Source organism: Staurois parvus, unplaced genomic scaffold (genome assembly GCF_062004578.1).
Source record: "Staurois parvus isolate SC_StPar_1 unplaced genomic scaffold, SC_StPar_1.0 ptg000564l, whole genome shotgun sequence".
NCBI classification, from domain to species: Eukaryota; Metazoa; Chordata; class Amphibia; order Anura; family Ranidae; genus Staurois; species Staurois parvus.
The window spans coordinates 4061996-4078685 of NW_028318360.1; the positions used below are offsets into that span (position 1 = coordinate 4061996).

General features: G+C 43.8%; 1 protein-coding gene across 2 annotated transcripts in view; it reads left to right on the plus strand.

Moving 5' to 3' along the window:
* The window catches only part of RGS12 (regulator of G protein signaling 12), a 289572-nt gene that overhangs the window by 116319 nt on the left and 156563 nt on the right, over positions 1–16690 (plus strand). The gene's annotated exons all lie outside the window — the stretch shown is intronic.

Genomic DNA, 16690 nt, shown 5'->3' on the forward strand with positions numbered 1-16690 from the left:
CGCCTTGACCCTTGTTATGTTGCAGGGCAGCGACCTGCATGCTGACATAAATGTCTTATTCTGGTTCTCCAAGGCACATGAGCCCTCATATGATTCAAAAGTTTCTGCTATGTCCGTGTCTTGCACTAAACACTCATGTAAATTGAATTAAATGCAGTCAGCGGGGGAGATGGCAGTCTGAGGTCATCACAGTAAAGTGTATAAAAGGGTTTCCTTCTTTTATCGGAGGACCTTAGCTGTGATTAATTTTACTCTTCTGTAGGCTGTCTTTTGAAGTGAACCTTTGTCTTTGCTAAGCACTTAAGCAGCCCATAGATGGCTCGATTTTCTTTTCTTCCATGACCGATGAAAGAAAAGAAATTCACTCAATTCCCAGTGGGCAGAACACAATGATTACTGCTAGCGGCTATAGCCACTGGGAATTGAGTGAGTGTTATGACACCACAACATAAGGGACTCCCACAAGGCCGGACAGTGCTGCTTACCAGTCACCTACAATCCCACAAAGGTGCTGCAGAAGGCCACAACACAGCAGAATCTTGTGGTTTTTGATTTTTTTATGTGCTTGGTGTGGTATGATGGATGCCCTTGGACCAGGGGCGGACTGACAACTCATGGGGCCCCCGGGCAATAGGGGATTACGGGGCCCCTGTGTCCTTGCCCAAAAAAGCCTATGAAAAAGGTACCACGGGCATCTCATGGGGCCCCCTACTGACCCCGGGCCCTGGGGCAATACCCAAGTTTCCAAATGGTCAGTCCGCCCCTGCCTTGGATAGATGTTCATTTATGCCCCCCATTGTGAAGTACCCAATCCCTCCAGATATAGGACAGAGTATGACTTTTTTGTTTTAATTTTCTTCTTTCTGAAAGGTGATAGGATAGAGGATGGCAGGGTGATTATAAGCAGTGATGGGGGCAGTGAAGTGAATCCATTGTTTTACCCTTCCTGGACAAGATATTGGTTCACTTCAAAGTAAAAATTTAATGTGTTTTCTGATGTAGAAAAGTTGTCCGTTGTATAACCGGTACCTTGCTGTGGTACATCTTTTCTTTGCAGGGCCAGTGCACCCTTGCAGTGCATCACTAGAGCTGCTAAAAGTATATCCTAATCCAATTTTTTTTCCCTCAATAAAGTAGGAAACGATTAAAGCCCAACTCTGGGAAACTTGACAATTCTTCCTTGCAGTATGGCTGCACCCTCATTACAAAAGGATAACTGCTGGTTTAGGTCTGGAGGCATACAAAAGATTTACTTACCTGATCTTCTGCACTGCTAGACCGGTCCCTGCAGCGTCTTCTCCCCTATGCTCTAGTGTAGGGGTCTTCAAACTTTTTAAACAAAGGGCCAGTGAACTATCCTTAAGACTTAAGAGGGGCCATACTGTGACCATCGGGAGTAAAAAATGTCCCAGCATCTGTTGGAGTAAACCATGCCCCATTCTTGGTGTCTTTGGGGGGAATTGTGCCCCATCATTGGCGCCATTGGTAGGAATAGTGTCCCTTCATTGATGTAATTGGGAGGAATGGTGCCCTGTCACTGGTGTCATTGGGCCCCATTGTTGGTGTCATTGGGAGGAACTGTGCCCCGTTGTTGGTGTCATTGGAAGTAACTGTGCCTCATCATTGGTGTCATTGGGAGGAATTGTGCCCCATCATTGGTGTCATTGGGGGGAATTGTGCCCCATCATTGGTGTCATTGGGGGGAATTGTGCCCCATTATTGGTGTCATTGGGAGGAATTGTGCCCCATCATTGGTAGGAATTGTGCCCCATCATTAGTGTCATTGGGCCCCATTGTTGGTGTCATTGGAAGGAACTGTGCCCCATCGTTTGTGTCACTGGCAGGAACTGTTCCCCCGTTGCTGGTATCATCAGGTCACAGTTTGGAGACCACTGCTCTAGTGGATTAAGGTAATGATGTCATCAAGACCCATCCAGTGTCCATAGCCTTGCATTGCATGGGATGATGCCAAGAGGCAGTCCACTGTTGGTGCGTCTGCAGATGGATCAGGTAGGTAAAAGTGCTGTTACTCTCCCCTTCGGCTAAATGAGCACTTACCCCTTGCAGTTCAGGTGCAGCCCTACTGCAAGGGAGAATTTTCAGATTTCCCAGAGTTCATTATTGAGCCCTGATTCACGTTGTCATACCTCATGTGATTCAGACAGGAATCAAACCTCATTCCTGTACGAATCCCATGCGATTCTGTGTGGTGCTGTTTGACCCCATTCATTTTGAACTGCTGGAATTGCACCACAGTCTCATGAAAAAGGTGCGGGCAGGTTTTTTTTTTGTTCCCCCTGGAACCTGATTGCATGGGTGTTCATCCCTATCTAAACCGGTTAAGGCAAACACACTGCGTTTTGCAACATGCTTTTTGGGTGTTATTAACTTTGAATTGGCACCCGCAACAAATGGCATGAACACAGTGCGATTGCAGGGCGGTGCAGGAAACACACAGGGATCGCTGCAATTCCCACACCATATCAATGTTTTTTTTGTGTCCTATTTTCCCTTTCCTTGCCTGTAAAGGACAAGACTTTATTTCCCCGTGGAGATGGTCATCAAGACAAATAAGCGGGGTGAATCATCTCGGTGGTCACACAGACTGCATTAAAACCTGCCAGGGGTTCTAACTTCCACGCTCTATCCAAAACTGAGAATAGATCCCCAAACCTTGGAGGCTTCCACTGCTGGTCTGTCATTCTGGAAATGCTGTTTGTCCTGCTATCCTTTTGCTTCAACACGTATGCAGATACTGTGAGAACGGCTGCCTTTTCTGTGACTTTCTCTTGAACTGAACCAAAACAAGGATTTCTTAAATCCTTTGAGTAGAAAATTAATGGCATAGTCACAAATATTTTCCAGCACATTATTAAATGACTGTAACCAAATTCATGTCATGTTCTTGGCATTTGTTAGGAAACAAAATGCATGCTGAATGGATTAATTGATTTCCTCTCACAAACTGCGCCAAAATGTATTTTGATTTTAAAGCGGAACTAAAGCTCCATTTTAAAGTGGTATTAAACCCAAAATATTTCTTATATTGCAGCTTACCGATTCTTAGATGTGATGACTGCATTCGTTTTCTTTTTGAGACATTCTTTCTTGATCCTGCCAGTAAGTCTGTTGTTTTTCAAAAGAATAAGCTCTCTTGCAGATGTAGCAGTTAGAGGGATGAGGCAAACCATTTACTGGGGTGCTTACAATGATCATCTTTCATTTAATTTTTTTTCTGTTCCTTTATCCCGAAAGGAACAAAACTGTTGCTGTAACTTCAGCTTGTTAGTGTATTTAAATCTACTAGTACATCTAACACCCCGCCCCCCTGACTGACAATACTGCTGTCTAAAGGTGCCCCCTGTGCTCCTTCATCCATAATGTAGCCACTCTAAGGGCCCTTTCACACTGATGAGCTTTTGATGCGTTTCTGTTGGCTGACAGTGTAAGGTGCATTTTGAAAAACTGAATCAAAGATGCAACATGCGGGATGCAGGACTTTTCAAAGCACAGCGCACACATGGAGTGTGAACTCTAGGGCCAGCTTCATACCTATGCATGTTGAAATTTGCTGTGGCAAAAAAAAGTCCCTAACCATTTTCCAAAAACGCAGCGGCTGAAAACACATAGATGTTAACTTGTCCCATAGGAAACCATGTTAAATGGGAATATTATTATATTATTGTTTTACAGGATTTCTATAGCGCCAACAGTTTGCTCAGCGATTTACAATATAACAGGAGACAATACAGCAACAATACAGTTCAATACAAGAGGAATTGGAGGGCCTGATCCTTGGAGCTCACAATCTAGGAGGGAGGGGCTAGTGGTACAAAAGGTAGTAACTGTGGGGGATGGACAGGTAGGAAGAGTAGAAGATTCCATTATTAGCTGAGGGCAGGATAGGCTTCCCTGAAGAGAGAGGTTTTCAGAGATCGCCTAAAAGTGAGCAGAGTAGGCGATAGTCTGATAAATGGGGGTAGAGAGTTCCAGAGGAAGGGGGAAGCTCTGGAAGAGTCCTGGAGACGAGCATTGGAGGAGGAGACAAGGGAGCTAGAGAGCAGGAGGTCTTGCGAGGAGCGGAGAGTACAGTTTGGATGATATTTAGAGACAAGATCGTTGATGTAATTTGGAGCAGAGTTATGTAGTGAGTTTCTGCAAAATACAAAAAAGCACTAAACAACGCAGTGTTGTGAAGCAAATCTTACATAGGTTTTCATGTGCTGTTGTCACCCTTGAAAAGTGCGGCAAAAGTGCACCAGTGTAAAAGGGGCCCAATACAGAACGTGTATTACTGACTAGATCACCAAGTGAAAACAAAGGGAAGAGGCCTAAAAAAGAAAACAAATGCAGCCACCAGGTCTAATAACTGGTAAGATGCAATATATTACATTTTTGGTTTTGGATTTAATACCGCTTTAAAAACTGTGAGCAGGCTTTATTGCAGAAGAGACATTCTCGTTCACACCATACATGCAGAAAAACTGATGGAAGAAAAGCACAGGTCTCGTTTGCAGAGACGCGTTTCCACTTTTTTCCAGTTTTTATGAGCCTGTCAGTGAGTTTTAGATGCATTGCAGATTCCTGCGCAGAATAAATCCGCACGTGAAACTAGTGTTGTGGTGTGAACAGGGCACATAGCGAACAAATGTTTTCTTAGTGCCCTGGCAGAACGTGTGCAGAAAAACTCAGGTCTCATCGTATTGGTGTGAACGAGGCCTCAGGCTAGGTTCACACCTATGCAGGTTGAAGTTGATGCAGTGTTCTGGTGTAATTTGCCTGTGTTTTTGATGCATTTTTAATGCATGTTTGAGGCGTTTTGCGTTTTTGGGATATGTTGCTGAGGGGGTGTCATGCAGGAAACACACCAAACATGAATGTGCGTGCATTTTTGATGCATTTGTATTGAGGTCTATGGAACCAAAACTGCAGTCTGCTGCAGGCAAAAAAGTCCCTGACCCGCTCTAAAAAAACACACCAGTTGCAAACGCACAGATGTGAATGTGACCCATAGGAAATCATGTTAAATGGACTGTAGTGCGTTTCTGCAAATCTGAAAACACACTGCAAAAACGCATAGATGTGAACCTAGCCTCAATGTCTGTAAAGAAACCTATCTTCCTACCTGACATAACAGCTACATGTTTGGGAACCACTCTGATTGGATCCTGATCGTTAGTAAGGACCAAGTTGTTGTATTGTTTACTTTAAGGTGTTACTAAACCCAGGACCCTGCATTCACTATATCTGGTCTCCCACAGTACACAGAACATGGAAGTGCAATTATATTAGTAAATATAAACTGCTAAATACCTTTTCTCATTAGCAGTATATAGCAGTCTTGTGACTTCTATCAGTGTCCAGCTGAGCAATGGGTAATGCATGTAGGAGGAGTTTTCATCCTGTCCTATGAGGCTGCATGACCCCTGACCCTCTGTCTGGACAGTGCTGGTTGGCCCTGTGCAGATCACTTGCACCCTCCCAAAGAAAAAAAAAACTCTAGCCATATACACTAAACTGAGCATGTGCAGAGTGACTCCTAAAGCTCTGTACTATCAGCAGATGGATTGGGAACAGTATAAGGGGAGTATCAGGGAAGACAGGATCAAACGCAGTTTTTACACAATGCAGAGGATTAACCCCTTAGGTTCCACAGTGAGTATAACAAGCATTCTTTACTGCATATACAGACTGATTTTACTGTTGTGGGTTTAGTAACTCCTGTTGCTGTCACTTCTTCTGGACAGCTTGGCCTGCCTGCTAGGCTCCATGTACACTGCAGCTGATAAACTCACGTTTAGGAGCTTTTCTGCGTTTTTTTTCAGCAGCCCCTGAACTCTCCCTAATGTTTTCCTATGTCTCCATGTACACATCGTCATTTACAGGCAGTTGAGTTTACAATCATTTTTTTGAACGCACCAAACTTGCATTCAGGAGTAGATTTTATCAGCGTTTCAAACGCCAAACCCTTGTAAACGCGGCTAACTGCGCTTAGAAAATATTTTTAACTCTTCCATTTCCAGATGCTGTCCAGAGCCTTTCTTCATCATGAAAATGCATGCAAAGTGTTTTCCCGGTACTCAAATGGACCTGGTACTCCATACTTTGAGGTTTCGCATGAAAGAAAATATGTTAGACACTGCTGCAATAATTTCTTCACAGAAATGAGCTGGAACACATCCAAACACCACAAAAAAAGACAGCTAATCTCAACACATACTGCTCTCTCTGCTTCTGCTCTCTTTCTCTCAAAATGTCTGAAATAGTTAATTTTTTACAGTTTTTCAGTGCATTCTGGGCATTTTGGAGGGTCTCCTGAGGTTATCTTTAATCACAAGCCTACAGGGCACTTCTACCCCCTTCCTGCCCAGGCCAATTTCCAGCTTTCAGTGCTGTCGCACTTTGAGTGACAATTGTGCGGTCAAACAACACTGTACACATATGAAATATTTATCATTTTTTGTGTGACAGAGTTTTATTTTGGTGGTATTTAATCACCTCTGGGATTTTAATTTTTTCTTAAACCAAAAACCACAGAATGTTTTTTTTTAAAAAATGTTTTTTCTTAGTTTTTGTTATAAAATTTTGTAAATAAGTAATTTTTCGCCTTCACTGATGTGCGCTAATGAGGCTGCAGTGATAGGCACTGATAGGCTGCACTGATGGACACTGATACGTGGCACTGACTGGCACTGTTAGGCTGCACTGACTGGCACTGATAGGTGGCACTGATAGGTGGCACTGATGGGTGACACTGAAAGGCAGCTCAGATGGGCACTGATATGTGGTTTTGATGTGCATTGGTAGGCACTGATATGTGGCATTGATGTGGCACTGATGAGCACTGACACGAGGCACTGCTGGGGCTACACTGATAGGTGGCACTGCTGGGGCTACACTGATCATCAGTGCCCTGATGATCAGTGTACATATCCCCTCCGCGGAAAGCCGATTACTGGCTCTCCTCTCCTCTCGAGCTGTCAGCGTGACAGCTCGAGAGGAGAGAAATGCCGATAACTGGCATTTCCCTGTTTACATGTGATCAGCTGTGATTGGACACAGCTGATCACTTGACCGAGCCAACATCTTCGGCTCTTTCTGTGATCAGTGATCCGCTGCGTCCGAGGGACACAGTGCACTGCCTATCGCCGCGCTGCGCACTCCCTGAGCCACACATGCGCGTTGAGAATGGGAGGATCTCATATGACGTCCTCCCAGAACGAGAGAACCACCTTGGGTCCGTCATATTACTATATGGCGGGCGGGAGGTGGTTAAACGCTTCTAAACGCAAACGCGGCTAAACAGACTTTTTTTTAACCTACGTTTTCCAGCAGTCGGTTTTCATCATTCAGAAGTGTCCCGTGTGTAGGGGCGGACTGACAATTTGGAAACTCGGGCACTGCCCGAGGGCCTGGGGTCAGTAGGGGGCCCCATGACATGCCGCTGGTACCTTTTTCATAGACTTTTTTGAATTTGGGAAAGGACACAGGGGCCCCATGATCCCCTATTGCCCGGGGGCCCCATGAGTTGTCAGTCCGCCCCTGCCCGTGTACATGGAGCCTTAAAGTGAAATAAAAATACAAATAAAGTCACATGAAATAAACCAAATAAGGACATTACATACTAAATACGGACAATAACTACATATAGTCGTCAGTGTAGAATACTTTTCACAGAAGTGATCCTAAGGGAATTCTACGGAGACCTGATCTAACTGACATTTATTGGATGACAAGCAGTGGTCGGCAGTTCATACAGTTCAGTGTTATTATACATAGTTATAGTGGAAGGATGTGTCACAGATTAACTGGCACAGGGCTCCATCAGTGCAGTAGAAATGGCTTTGGTGGTATATGATACGGCGCCGGGCCAGTATTATATCTGCGTCTTCTCTCTGCTGATCTTGATGCCAGCTATTTTCCTGTCTTCCTGTCAGGAGAGCCCATAGAGATCTGTCATCATGTTTCCTGCTGTTTTATTATATTGCTCCAAGACCATCGCACAGAAAAGACTCTTTTACAGGCCACTTACATTGTCATCAGCGGCAGTTAGCCTCTCCAATGTAATCTTCATCTCTACAACCATTTAAGTTTACTGAGTAACTGCTGAAATAGAAGTCACAACAATGTAGGAGAACTCTTTGTCATACTTTGAAAAGACCGCACGTTCCCTCAGTTTTTTTTTTAGATACAAATATTTGCTCATCACATACGCTGGCTGTGTTTTCCGCTTTGCAGCGCTAAACAACGGTTAGGTTTTTAAAGGCTAATGTCTTTATTATTTTGCATAAATTTAACAGACAGAGCATGAGAAGTATAAAGAACATGTACAAGTAAGTAAACAGAAGAACATCACAGGTGCGGCTATGATCCATGTGGATGGATGAAAATGATGCAGTACAACAGTAAGAGGGAAGGATCAATAACCCATATTACGGGGGTATAACATAACATCGTGTCGGGGGGGTATCCCTCGGCAAAGTGTATAGAACAATATGAGAGAACACCATACAACACCGTACAACCAAGAGTGTAAATCTAAACTGAGAAAGAGAAGGGAGAGGAAAGAGAGAAAAGGAAAAAAGCCAGTGGAAAGGATATCGAAGGAGGAGAAGAGAGGGGATTGGGAGACGGGGACGGCAGAAAGCAGCATTATTTATTTATTTCAGGTACTTATAGAGCGCCGTCAATTTACGCAGCGCTTTACATATATATTGTACATTCACATCAGTCCCTAACCCTCAAGGACGTACAATCTAAAGTCCCTAACTCACATTCATACATACACATACTAGGGCCAATTTATACAGGATCCAATTAACCTACCAGCATGTCTTTGGAGTGTGGAAGGAAACTGGAGTACCTGGAGGAAACCCACACAGTCACAGGGAGAACATGCAAACTCCAGGCAGGTGGTGCCGTGGCTGGGATTCAAACCAGCGACACTAGTGCTGCCAGGCGGAAATGCTAACCATTTAGCCACTGTGCTGCCCAGCATTAGGGTGGCTCCCCATCTGCATCTCACCTGAGCGACCCGCATTTCGGCACGGACTGCAGGATCCAATCGGTGGATAAGCCAAAATGAAAACGGTTATGTTTTTATTGCTCGTGTAATACTTACTCCTGGTGGGGCCGTTGGAAAGGGACTGGTTCTCCCAAAGTAGTGCAGAGGCCGCCGGTCACACAAGCACAGTCCCACACACACTGACAATTCAGGATCACTATAGGGGTGTCTTTTTAGTATTGCTGAAGAACCTGAACAGGAGAGGGGTTTAGGGTCTCAGGATACTCCAGAGCGATCAGTAGCAACAATAGGAGGACAAACGTCTCTCTAATCATTCAATAGAAGATTTTCTCGAGGTAGTAGGGAATGGCCAGAATATCAAGGACCCTACAACAGCAGTCAATATAGCAACCTCTGGAACCTGCACAACTAATGGTCCCCAGGAAGGTCTTTCCTTTACATTGTCCCAGGAGCTGTCTGCCACCCAGCATCCACAGGTACATCCTCAGTGAGGGGACAAGATCCTTCTCCAGACCTGGACTTCAGGATAGTGCCAAAAGTACTAACTCTCCAGCGCCTCAAAGGGCTCATGTACACAAGATGTTTGGAAAACTCTTCTGAACAATGGAAACTGACAGCTGGAAAACATAGGTTAAAAAAGTTTGTTTATCCACGCTTGCATACTTTGTTTATGCGTGTTTGTGTTTAGAAGCTTTTTTTAAGATAACTTCAGGAAACCTTCCAAAATGTCCAGAATGCACTGAAAAATAGTATGAAATTAACTATTTCAGACATTTTGTGAGCAATAGAGAGAGCAGAAGCAGAGAGAGCAGTATGTGTTGAGATGACCTGTCTTTTCTGGTTATATTCACCATGGATCCCATCATGATCATAATGCAGCACGTTCTACCATTTGTTTCCTTCACACAAAACTTGGAACTGACTGCGCTGGTGTACCGGGTCCATTTGAATACATGGAAAACGCTTTGCATGCATTTCTGATGATGCGAAATGCATCAGCAGGCCGACCGCACCACCAGTTGGACACTCTGCCATCATTTTGGCCATCTCTTTGGCCTTACAGGCTTTTTATGCACTAATTTTGTATGTTTTTTGTCTTTTTAAACATGGATAGTGCGCTAGGTATGCGTTGTGCCACCTGTGTGCTTTTTTTCAGGATAGTGCCCCCCAACAAATAATCCTCTAGCATTCTTCCCTAGGTCCTTGGCCCAGTAGCTGCTGAGGCCCAGACTGCAGCTTCTTGTTTTTTGCTGAGCTGCCTCCAGGGGCAGGCGCCCCAGGAGAAAAGGAACCCTCCCCTGAGGGAAAGAAAACTCTGTTCAGGCCTTTTGCACATTTATCACCTCCTCAGCCACCTTCTAGCCTCCTCCTTTCAGGGACTGGCTGGGGCATGATACATTTTCAAATTCTGTAGTGCTGATATACACTGCTTATGAAAAATTCAATCAAAATATAACAAATATATAAACACATACAGTGAGAATAGAAAAGAATCACCCCCCCCCCTTTAAAATAGTCACATTTTGTTGCTTTGCAGCCTGAAATGAAGATACAGTTTGTTTGTGTTCATGGAGGAATGCCTTCCGTGGAGCTTTTGTATTTTGACAGCAGCTATAGCCGCCTGCAGTGATTGAATGAAAAAAAAACCCAACAGGCTGGTTGTAATGAAGTCGATAGTTCAACTTCAGTACAACCAGCCTGTCCATAGATGGATTAAAGTTTGGCTGGTCCCTGCTGAACCAGCTGAATTTCGCTCCATCTATGGTGGGCTTAATTCAAAGGAGACTCTTCTAGGAGTGCGCAGTAAGGAACATAAATGCTAATACAAAGGTATTTATTACATTTTTAAGTATTTAACCTCTTCCCTACCGCGCTATAGCAGAAACGTCCATGGACGTCCTCCAAGAACACACCCCCAACGGCGTGCACCCGGCGTTGCCGGTGATTGCTGTGTCCTACAGACACAGCTGATCACTTGATACAGTAAATGGCCAATCACAGCAGCCTTTTACCACATGATGAGCTGTGTCCAATGACACAACAGATCACCAAGTAAATACAGTTGCCGGTTATCGGCTCCACTTTCCTCACACTGTCACAACGTGAGAAAAGTACTGCCGATAACCGGCAATTGTCAGAGAAGTGATCGGCACTGATGATCAGTACCCATCAGGGCCACCCACCTGTGCCCTGCAGTGCCACCCATCTGTGCTCAGCAGTGCCGCCGTCAGTGTCACCCATCAGTGCCCATCAGTGCAGCGCAGGGGCGGACTGACGATTTGGAAACTCGGGCACTGCCCGAGGGCCCGGGGTCAGTAGGGGGCCCAATGAGATGCTCCTGGTACCTTTTTCATAGGCTTTTTTGAGCTTGGGCAAGGACACAGGGGCCACATGATCCCCTATTGCCTGGGGGCCCCATGAGTTGTCAGTCCGCCCCTGGTGCAGCGTCATCCATGCTAGCTCATCAGTGCCACCTATCAATTCCGACTATCAGTGCCTCTTATAAGTGCCCAGTAGTGCCATCTATCCGTGCCACCTCATCAGTGCCCATCAGTGCTGCCTCATCAACGCACATCAGTGAAGGAGAAAAATTACCTGTTTGCAAAATTTTATAATAGAAACAAAGAAAAACTTTTTTTTTTTTCAAATTTTTTGCTCTTTTTTTTTTTTGTTTATAGTACAAAAAATAAAATACCCAGATGTGATTCAATTTCACCAAAAGAAAGCTCTATTTGTGTGGTAAAAATTATAAAAATGTCATATGGGTACAGTGTTGCATGACCGGACAATTGTCATTCAAAGTGCGACTGCACTGAAAGCTGAAAATTGGCCTGTGCAGGAAGGGGGTATAAGTGCCCGGTAGGCAAGGGGTTAAACATAGACGTTTGCAGTAGGGGGAAGTATGCTTTGAGGGAGAGTTAAAGAAGAGTATTTATTAACACTTTAACTCATTTCTGCAACCTTTTCCCTTTTTATCCTCCCCTACAACAGTGGAAGAGAAAAAGGCAGCATTTCCTGCTTTCTGGGCTAGGCCAGTCCCTGCTGCCTCCTGGGTTGCTATATCACACCTATCCCAGGCTCATTCCAAGGGCATGTACACCACAAAATGCAGGCCATGTGCAGATCGCTGCAACAGTGCAGTACATCTGTGCAAGCACAGGGGACTTCTGCACATGTGCACAAATGCCAGGGGCTGATATTGTGGCCAAATACCAGAAACAGGCGGCATTTGTGCACATGTGCAGATATGCTCTGCACATGCATAGATGCACCACCAGGTTCCAAAATCCTGGCATTGACTGGCAGCACATCTGCGTATGCAGTGGATTTTAAATAAGGGGGCTGTGTGATTGCAGTGAGCTACAGAGTTAAAGCCCCCTATAGACAGCTTGATTTTTGGCCAATTCCTGCTTTTTTTTTGGTTGAATTTCAAGGTGGCCCTGCAACCAGCTAAACAAGTCGTTTTAAATATTGACCACGCCATGTATAAAATTATGAACCGATTAGTGACTATATCCTAACAGTCACTGCCAATGGCTCTTGCTGCTGTGACTAAATCCATTGAGGAGGGAGAGAGAGAGCAGCTCCGCTGATATCGGCACAACACTGGATCAAGATTGGGCTCAGGTAAGTATTTGGGGGCTTAGGGGGGAAGCTGATAATAGAAAGTTTTTGTTATCTTAATGCGGAGAATGTGTTTAGGAGGAGGCCGTAGGAGGAGTCACTGCTCTGTTTCTTACTGTATACTTGTATATGCAAATCTAAAGCTGGCCATAGATGGTTTGAATCTCAGACAGTTCAGCAGGAGCCCACCGAAATGCGAACCATCTATAATCAGTCTGATTATATCCAAATCGATTGTTTTACGACTTGGGTACAACCAGCCTGTCAGATTTTTCATGCGGTTATTGCCAGCCATTAGCAATAATCACTGTGTTCTCCCGGTGGGGATGGATACCCCCCATTCACAACCCCCACCACTCAGGCCCACCAGTGCCTCCCCTTCGGGAGAACACAGTAACTTTGCGGGAGCCATTCCCCCATCAACACTGACAGCATTCAACACATCCTGTGGTTGCAGGAAAGAAAATCATATCATGTATGGCTTGCCTAAGCTTGAGCTACTGAGCTCTGCAAACAGGCTTTTATCATTCTAGTCAGATGAAAACATATGAAAGAAGCCTATGGCTTCATCTGCTGGTTGCAGTAAAATTATATCATGTTCATATGCAATATTCCATAATTACCTGACTTAAAAAAACAGAAAAGCACGTGCAAAACCACGATACATTGTACTGGCCATACTTATGCACTAAACTTTACCCGTATTGAGCATCTTTTCAGACAGTCACAGCCGACAGTTATGTGTGGGTACGATCAATATGATAGCACTAAAAACGTGTTCCCTGTAACAATACGAGTTCTGTCCATGCTTGTCTTCCCCTTTCTACAAAGACTGAAACATTTACAGCCAGACTGAGCACAAAAGAATATGGAGCAGTCCTGAGACAGTTATGTCTCCTAGCAGTCATATCATGACTGCATGTCTACAGCCTTCTTGTTTAACGTGTCACTTTGGTACAAAAAAACAACACGAGATAAAGAATGCACAAAGCATATAATAATGAGTAGATATAGTCTTCGTCTCTATACTGGTCTTTATACTGCCATACTGGTTATACCAGAAAGCGTGACCTTTAAAGCGACACTGTTGCTGCAGAAGAAATGCAAGCGATGGCCCTGCAAATAACAAGGTATAATACCTCTCTGGCAGGCATCCAACACTATTTTTTGCTTTGCTGAAGATCTATTGTGGCTGAATATTCCTCAGCGTCTGGCATACTTCTAAGTGTGTTGGATGCCTGAGTTCCTCGCCATGTGCTGTGGTTCTGTCTATCAGCCCCTACATCACTATATTTTATTTATTTCAGGTACTTATATAGCACCATCAATTTACACAGCGCTTTACATATATATTGTACATTCACATCAGTCCCTAACCCTCAAGGGGTGTACAATCTAAGGTCCCTAACTCACATTCATACATACACATACTAGGGACAATTTAGACAGGATCCAATTAACCTACCAGCATGTCTTCGGAGTGTGGGAGGAAACCGGAGTACCTGGAGGAAAGCCACGCAGGCACAGGGAGAACATGCAAACTGCAGGCAGGTGGTGCCGTGGTTGGGATTTAAACCAACAACCCTAGTACTGCCAGGCGGAAGTGCTAACCATTTAGCCACTGTGCTGCCCTACATCACACAGTAGTGAGTTAAGGGCTTGTGGGACGATCCACAGAGCACACTGAGGGCCCCGGGCATGGATTTGGTAACGTTATTTACAGGACCTGTCTATTTCTCCCAATATGATATCTGTGTGCATCAGCTATATTGTATATGGTACCCATAGGTACCTCCATTTAGTTATGAAAATTGAAAAGTCATCTCCAAAACTACTAACTTCCACTGGTCACAAGAATTTAGCATTCTGAACTTTACAAAAGTGAAGGAGTAATGTGATTCTAATATTTTCTGAGGAAGGGCCAATAAGAAAGTAAGTAAGATGATGAAATTGGGGAAAAAATTGGGGAGAAGTAGAACAAGAGTAGAAGCTAGGACAAGCAAATGCAAAAAAACAAGGAAGCAGATCCTCCCCGGGTGTATTTATGAGATAACTTCAGATCCCTCGACCTGTCTAATCAAGAGAGGAGGGGCTAGAATTTTGTGACATGATGCATACATATGGGTCCAGCATTGAAAAGGATTGCCAAGGTCTCCAAGTTATCCTGAGATTCTCCTTTTGACTATTCCCAAGTTTTATGGTATTTTTGTTGGGCAAATTTCAGGATCGAGGTGGGATTCCTCCATATCCTGTATTTTTTTTAATTTCTGTATACCATTCCATACCATGAAATGCGGGAGTGGGTTCCTTCCAGTTTTGTGGGATGAGCATTTTGGTCCCATTTAAAAAGTGTGGTACTATGAAGTTCCTGTATTCAACAATGGATTGGGGGTGAAGTGGGATAATAGAGTCTAGGGGTTCCATGATATTTTCATGTTAGTCAAAGAACAATTGTGCCACTTAACTGTGCACCAGAATTGAATTATCCTTGGACAATTTAACCAGACATATAGGACGGATCCCTATTCCAGTAAGATGGATTTCTTGCACCATCCTTCTCGTGAAGGGTTTCGGAAACTCAGTGTACAATTGGACAAAGATTAAACAAAGGTCTCATTATGCGGAGCACTTAGAGGTTGTGTGTATTAATAATATAATGCCCTCCTTCTGTTCTTGGGTAAGTGGGGTTGCGATGTGGACAAATGCACACTGGCATCTTCTGATCATTTTCAAAAAGAATCTTTAGTCCTCATGCAGAATGGATGTTTTTACAGCGGCTGTTTTTTTCTACAGCCAGTAAACCCCCCAGCATGTTATCCTATGTGTCCATGCACACATAGACTGTAATCACCGTTTTTTGGCTGGAAGAAAAAACCCAGGACTAGTGGGTTTTTAGAGGAGTTTTTTTAGCTGTAAAACCACTCTAACGCTGCAAAACTGGTGTTTTTGGCCCTTTTTTTTACCAAAAAAAATATATATAAAAAAAAAAATGCTAAAAAATGCAAATGCAAAAAAAGCCGCTAAACGCTAATGCGAAAACGCTGAAAAACTCATGTTTTTAACATGACTTTACACAACTAACGTTATCAGCGTTAATAAACGCATGGAGCCTTATTCCACAATAGGTTGAACAACACATTTACCAAATAAAATAAATGAAGAAATGAAAGTAATGATCTCACTTTAAAGAACTCAAAATGCCCAGAACTATTTGTTAGGGTCAGTAAAGGTGATGCTGGCCGTTCTGAAGATAATTGCTTATGGGAATCCCCAGCAGCCTACAAAAACCACTTCATCTTTTGAATCTCAACAAGAAATAAAATTTGTTGGTTCTTCTATACAGAACACACCGAAACCATCATAGAGTTACTTTTTGTTCTTTTTCAATGGACCGTATCCAAAATTGTTGCTCTGTCCTCATGTTTTTTATCGCTGTTTTCTTCTCAGATATGCGCTCAGCACTGGATAGAGCTCTTCCAAACAAGATTTTATGCTGCATTCTTTCTAGGAAATGCAGATTTAATCTCAGTAACTAAAATCTCATGACTTTAATATGTTAATCTAATTATTAAAAAAATTGTTTTTCTATCTTTTTAAATCTACAGTTTTCATTAAAAGCATATTTGGTGATTCTACCATGAACATCCTTGTTCAAATACGTCCGTTGTACACCTGTTGTCAGCCAGACACATGGGATCTGGCTGAGACTACAAGCACATTGCATATTCATGGTTTACTGTTGTCACTGTAGCACTACCCCCGTAGGATTTGCTGAACATTTGGGTCCCCCTATAGTCCTGCACAGCCAGGCAAAACGCATTTTCCACAGACTTTCATTCAGAGTCACTAAACAGTCCTTGAGCTTGGTTTTATGTTTTATTAAGGGGTGCTAAACTTGGATGGGGTAAGGGGTGTATGGGATACACAATGGAACTGCAAACCGAGGACAAACTCCTTAGCAACTATGTACAAGTCTTTACACAGCAGAAACTCTTCTTGGAGAGCTCTCCAGCCTCTCCTGGTGTACCACCCCAGATAATC